At 40.2% G+C, this 7,243-nt stretch overlaps 1 non-coding gene across 1 annotated transcript; it reads right to left on the bottom strand.

Moving 5' to 3' along the window:
• Positions 1-3,457: 3,457 nt before the first annotated feature.
• On the bottom strand, positions 3,458-3,563 carry LOC145593392 (small nucleolar RNA R71). The gene has a single exon (XR_014102724.1). It is a non-coding gene; the product is annotated as a small nucleolar RNA R71 (small nucleolar RNA).
• Positions 3,564-7,243: the final 3,680 nt, after the last annotated feature.

The following is a 7,243-nucleotide window of genomic DNA, read 5'->3' as shown; positions in this document are numbered from 1 at the left end:
TATGAGTAGGACAAAATAATTTTGCAAAACCCTAACCTTGAATAGTAAGGTCTGGTGTCATGTACAAAGGAGGTTTTTCCCTGTGGTCCCTGGTTTTTGCCGCCAAAATAAAATACTGGCGCGAATTCATTGTGGGTATAAGTATTGTAATGAAGCACTGAGAAGTAGCACGAACACAAAAACTTGCAACCCATCACTATGAGTCCCCCATTAAAATGTAGTAAAAAACAATCTGAGATAACATCAAAACACCATCGGAAAAACAAAAGAGAGTTCCTAATTCCAGTTTTCATGATAACCCCCAATATTGGGGTGAAACATGTTAAGGGAAAAAAAAACAAGTTCTAAACATCGCAAAGGCAGGAAAGGTGTTTTAGCTGTTGTCAAATCATGCGTTTTGAATAGCAAAGGAGAGGTACCAATCTAAGTTATAGATGCAAGGCCAGCGGCTAAATCAGTTGCCAAAGGTAGTACATTGGGAGGTGACCACGTGGTGATACAGGAGAACAATGTAGTGACACCATGTTGCCTTCCCGACCTTTTAGATCTTGCTCTTTGGCCATTAGCGTTGAAGTTAATGGTGAAATGGATTTTAACATCATAGGGTGGTGCTCGTGGTGTGGGAGTTCAACATGTCGTCCCTTCCTCCATTGCCAACATACTTAACGAGACAGGTACTCCTTCCCTCCGACCTGCTACTGTATTAGGCGAAGAACACAGTGTAATCCTAAATAGTTACAAAGATTACCATAAGTTATTTTACACAAATAGCCCTTTTGCAATTCGAGAAATCTCCAATGATTGTAATTTTCATATAAGTAACATGTTAGATGGTAGGTCAATTCAGGTGACCGTGAATGTTGGTACCGTCGATGATGGACTAGATGGTATTAACCCGGGTAATAAAAAATACTTATTGTGGAATTGTAAGAGCATGGGAAGAAATACATTTTTTGAAGAATTAAAGAATACTGTTGAATTAAATATGTCAGATGTGGTTATCTTGATTGAGACAAGGGTATCCGTACACATGGCCCGTGTGATTTGTAAAAATATTAATCCATTTGCTGTTTATGGTTCATCATAGACTGCGGTTGACAGTGGAACCGCCATAATTGTTTTCAAAAGGGACAACTCATTTGGGTTAGTTGAAAACATGAGCAACCGAAAGAGGTGGAGACTATTAAAGTAATGGTTGCCAGATCTGTTTGTCCGGACCTAAGCATGGTAGTGGATTTGTGATTTGTAGGACGCTATTGACTTTTTTAAGTGATGAGTGTCATTTATGGCACTCATTTGTTCTCTTTTAGGGTGATTTTAGGTTGCTTTTATAGCTCTTTTCTTTCCCTTCTCCTTATTTTTGCTCTTTATTTCTTTAGTTTGCATTTTCCTTAGTCGATTTTCCTTTTCATGCATTTCTTGGTTTTTCTTGTCTTTTTCCCTTGTATTTGTTTGTTTTCTCTTATTTTTCAGGTTAAGATCGTTGTCCAAGAATTCCCGAGGTTTCTCCCCGAGTTTTGCATCGATGAGGATGCCTAGTGTCCTCCATTTGAAGCTCAAGTATGGAGATGTGCAAGTTCCTAGTGACCATAGGCCGTGCATTCAAGCCGTGGGGGCATGAATTCTCGTGTTGAACCCACCATCAGGTGCTTTTAGGGTCTGCCATGCTCTGTGTTCATCAAGCACACCAAGTGGAGCGCACAAGGAGCATCAAGAATGAAGGGGAAGAAGTTGCCCTGTTCCTAGGCGCGGGCGCGCGATGCCCAGGCGCGGGAGCGCCTCCCGCTTGCCCTGTTCCGTACCCTTTTTCTCGCGGCCATGCATCTTCAAAGCTAAGGCCGCGCTTGTACGGGTTTTTTTGGGACGACTAACTAATTTCTCTTTGTTAGTTCTACTATATATAGATTTTTCTTCTATTTTTAGAGAGAGGAGGAATGAGAAAAGGGGAGAATTAGAATTAGGCTTGATTTTCTTAGAGAGAGAAACTCTAGATTTTAGATTTTGTAGAGAGAGAAACATTGAAGATTGATAGTTGATGATTGATGATAGTTGCAATTGGTTTGAATTCAAGTACATTTCCTTTGATTTGGTCAAGCTTGTAAGAATCTTCTTTACTTTAATTCAATTTTACCTTTTGATTTCAATTGTTTTGTTGAATGTTCAAGTTTATTGATTGTTTGATTGGATTGGTTTGATTGGATTGGTTTAATTGGAATGATGTTGAAGAATTTGATGAATTGTTTAGCTTTGTTCTCAATTTCTTTAATGGATTGTGAGTAGTTTGCTTGCTAGGGATGTGGTGAAGCATGTATTCGTGATGGATCATTAGCTAATTGGGAGGTTTTGATTGATTTAGTATTGTGATTAAATTGGTTGATTGATTTGTGCATGTGTATAGATTGGAAGGAGTGATCAACCTTGTTCTTCATACTAGATTGCATTGTGTGTTTACATTGATACGGACCATTGATTTGTAGCTCACATTTATCGATTGAGTTTGGTTTTTGATGTTCCTAGTAGAGTCTTTCGTAGTTGGCGCTATTTTGACCTCTAGGAGATAGCTTGTCGAGCTCTTTTGATTACATTATCTATCTTCCCTCGCAATACTCAAATTAATCAATCTCCAACCCAATTAGTGCGTATTCATTGCAAGTATATGTGGATCCTAATTCCATAGTGTTTAATATATTGATTTACTTTGTGTTTGCTTTATTGGTTTAGTTGAACTTAGACTTCCTACATTCCTTTTTATGCTTCGAGATAGCTTGGCTTTGACAATAGTTAACTTCCCCCCATTTCTAGTGGTTCGACCCTTGACTTGCCTCTATACTAGTATTTAGGTTTGTTAAGTGTTTACAAATTTAGTTTTGACCGTGGGAGGATTAGTTTCAACGATCTAGTCTCAACCCGCGTCAAAAAATGGCGCCGTTGCTGGGGAATGGCGTAGTTGTTTGCTATTGTTGTTAAGTCTATTTCACTTTATCTATAAAACACAAAATTATTTTTCTCTTTAGGCTACATTTGTAGCCGTGCTACTAATATTTTCCTTTGAGATTGTTTGTGCAAGAGAACATGGGAGAAGTCCCAAGGTTGAGATTGAAGGAGTTGGGAACTCCAGGTGCATATAAGTATGAGAGCGGTATTGCTCCATCTTCAATTCTGGAAAGTGACTCTGAAATCAAGCCGGCAGTGATAACTTTGATTGAAAGGAGACAATATAGTGGTGGAACAAATGAAAGTCCCCTCAATCATCTTAAAGAGTTCGAGAAATATTGCAACACGATTAAGGTGAGCGGGGTCGCACAAGAATTCATAAGGCTCAAGCTATTTCCTTTCTCTCTAATTGGAAGAGCTCAAGAGTGGCTAGACAAGGAAGTGAAGCCTAATTCCTTGAGAACATGGGATGAAGTCACTAAATAATTTCTTTCCCGTTTCTTCCCTCAAAAGAAAACGGCAGAGGCAAGAGCTTTGATTCAAGGTTTCAAGCAAAGGACTAGTGAAAGCCTCTATGAAGCATGGGAGAGATACAAGGAGTATCAACGCGAGTGTCCTCATCATGGAATCCCCACTTAACAAATCATTCACATTTTTTATGGTGGTTTGAGTCCTCAAGGGAGGTCAAGTCTTGATGCCGGAGCCAGAGGCCCAATCAAGAACAAGACCGAGGAAGAGGTAGTTGATATTATTGAGGATGTAGTGAGACACTACATGGATTGGAAAGATGGTGAGAAAGAGCCAACAAACAAGGGTAGCACCACGGGATGCTCAATTGATCAACTCAATGCTATCAACAATTTGTCCACGCAAATTTCGGATTTAGGGAAAGAGATGGTATCTGTCAAGGTTAAACTCGAGAGTGCAACTTTGCAAGCACCGATTCTTCCCTCCCAAATTAAGGGGAGAGGTACATCTCCTTACCCTAACACTCTTCCCTCTTCTTGTTGTATGATTAGTGAATGTTGGTTTTGTGATTTATGTGGAATGAATGATCATGATGCTTCTTTATGCCCCAATGTTTCTTCTGATAGAAATGATGAATATGATGGAAATGGGAGTGAGCATGTGAATTATGTTGCTAATAATGATTTTGGACCTAGATTTGATTCTTATAAGAATGTTGGGAATAGGAATTATCACAACCATGGGAACTATGATAATTATAACCAAAATATGGTTATGGGAACCAAAGAACCCAAGGGTTTCGTGGTAACTATAACAACCATGGTTATAATGGTCAAAGTCATGGCCAAGGATATGGAGATCATAACCAAGGTTATGGTAACTATAATCGAAATCATGGCCAAAATCAAGGTAGGGTTAATTGGAGTAATCAATGTAGGGGGTATTTTCAAAACAATTCTCAAAGAGGTACCCCACTCGGATTTATTCCAAAGGCCCAAGGAACATGTGATAGTTTCTATGATCAACCTTCTTCATCAAGGAGTTGGTTAGAGGATGTCATTAAGAACCAAACCAAGGTGTTGAATTCTCATATAACCCTTAGTAATGAGAAGATTAATGACATGATGACTTATAGTAAGGGGATAGAGAACCAAATTTCTCAATTGGCTAGTATGTTGAAAGAATTTGCTAATATTTCTTCTTTGACTTCACAAGGCTTAGATCCCAAGAGTTCTATGAATGAAATTGTGACTAGGAGTGCTAGGATTCTTGAGAGTGAAGTTTCTAAGAAGAGTGATGCGAAGGAGGACCCTAGCAAGGATTCAATTGAGAATGAGGGAGATGAGAGTCCTTTGGTTGAGAGATTTGATAAGGAACAAGTTGAGAAAGTGAAAGAGAAAGTGAGAGAAGTTATCAAACCTAAGCTCCCATACCCCCAAAAGTTTAATAGGCACAAATTAGATGAACAATTTGGCAAATTCATAGAGATGCTTAGGCAACTTCATTTTACCCTCCCATTCACCGATGTCATTGACTAAATGCCAAATTATGCAAAATTCCTTAAGGAAATCTTGAGTGGGAGGAGAACATGTGATATGGCGAAAATGGTTAGTTTGACCGAAAATTGTAGTGCCCTCATAATGAACAAGATGCCTCCTAAGTTGAAGGATCTCGGGAATTTTTCCATCCCTTGTGCTATTAACAAGACACAAATTGATAATTCCTTGTGTGACCTAGGAGCTAGTGTTAGCCTTATGCCATACTCGGTCTATCAAAGACTTGAGTTAGGAGAACTTTCACCTACCAACATTACCTTACAATTATCCGATAGGTCCATTAAAATCCCAAAAGGTAAGGTACAGGATGTTCCCTTAAGGGTTGGGAAATTTGTGATCCCGGTAGATTTTGTTGTGCTTGATATGGACGAAGATTCCAATATCCCCATCATTCTTGGTAGACCTTCCTTGCAACATCGGGAGCTTTGATTGATGTCAAGATTGCTAAAATTTCTCTAAAAGTGGGGGAAGAAGAGATTGAGTTTGATTTGAATGAGAGCATGCAATACCCTTCTTCTTCTTTAGATAATTGTATGAGAATCGAAATTTTAGATGACATTGTGAATTCCATGCAAGAGCACTTGCTCGCCTCTAATGATCCTCTTGAATGTGTTTTGTTGAACAAAGAAAAGATAGGTGAGCATGGCAAAGAAATGGCTTTCTTTGAAAGAGTCATTGATGAGAGCTTGGAAGGAAGTGATGAGCAATTATGCATGAAGATCTCAAGCCAAGAAGCTTTGCAAGCGGCCTCAACCAAAGAAGGTAAAGGTGTTCCAACGGTAGAGCTCAAACCTCTACCATCACATCTTAGGTATGAATTTTTAGGCCTAAATTCTACTTATCCTGTGATTGTTAGTGCATCTTTGAGCAAGAGCCAAGGTCAATAGTTATGTGATATTTTAAGAAGGCACCAAAGTGCTTATACCATTGATGACATCAAGGGTATAAGCCCTGCTTTATGCACACACCACATAACCCTTGAGGAGGGCACTCTTCCTTCTATTGAGCGACAACGGAAACTACATCCCCAAATGGGGACGTAGTGAAGAAAGAGATTACCAAGATTTTAGATGCGGGAATAATATTCCGCATCTCGAGTTCTAGGTGGGTCTCCTCCGTTCATGTTGTCCCAAACAAGGGAGGTATGACTGTCGTCGAGAATGAGAGAGGTGAGCTCATTCCGACGAGGACGGTCACGGGATGGAGGATGTGTATAGACTATAGACGTCTAAACACATCAACCCAGAGAGATCACTTTCCCCTTCCTTTCATTGATCAAATGCTAAAAAGATTAACAAGGCATAAGTATTATTGTTTTCTTGACGGTTATTCGGGATTTTTCAAAATCCCTATCCACCCGGATGACCAAGACAAAACAACCTTCACTTGTCCATATGGTACATTTGCCTATAGGAGAATGTCGTTCGAACTTTGTAATGCTCCTACAACATTCCAACAATGTATGATGAGTATTGTTTCGGGGTTTTTTGAAATCCCTCGGGACACTGGTCACGTACTTGCTGACAAAGAGACTTTGACACCTACAAAACAATGAATATTCCGTCACCGGAATATTCGCCTCCAATTGTGCCCCTCTAGGGTTTGTGCCCTAAATTTTCGTGTCCTGATTGGCTGCGCAATCAGGTATTGACACTTGTCACATGGGGACGCCGTTTTGCGGCTTTCTACAGGAATTTCGGGATTCGGGTTCTGATGTAAAAAAGGCCCTTTTTTCTCTCATTTCAGGTGCTCTTCGTGAGCTTATTACACGTGTCATCTTCCCATTGGGCACGTGTCACCCTTTGATTGGGCCGCGTGTCACTATGGGATTGGACCACGTGTAAGGGGTATTTTTACCCTAAACATTTTCCCCTCAGAGGGGGTGGCTCGTACACTACTGGCCGCCTCCTTTGATCCTTACCCTTCCTACCGCGTCCGCATAAGAAGGCCTAAGGCATATGGTGGAACAAGCGGACAGATCCGTTCGCCTATATTTAATGGACGCTTGTCTTTGGGCATAAAGCCTACACCGCCCGCCTATTATTCCTCAATCGGACGGCTGAGTCTGAGAATTGGCCGGACGGAATCTGACATGTCATCTTCTTAGAGGGGAGATCGGATGCCCAACTTTTTAAGATGGTAGTTTATACTTCGCTGACGTGGCCGTCTATTTAGACATGCGGTTAGATGTCTGTCGCTTTTTCCGTCTAAGTTAACAGGGCTTCTTTTTTAACCTTTTTGAATTATAGGTTAAATTTTTCAAATAATAACCGTTTGAATCTTAA

Source organism: Chenopodium album, chromosome 18 (assembly GCF_948465745.1).
Source record: "Chenopodium album chromosome 18, dcCheAlbu1.1, whole genome shotgun sequence".
NCBI classification, from domain to species: domain Eukaryota; kingdom Viridiplantae; phylum Streptophyta; class Magnoliopsida; order Caryophyllales; family Amaranthaceae; genus Chenopodium; species Chenopodium album.
Note: the sequence above shows the minus strand (reverse complement) of the source record. Positions and strands in the feature narration are given on the sequence as shown.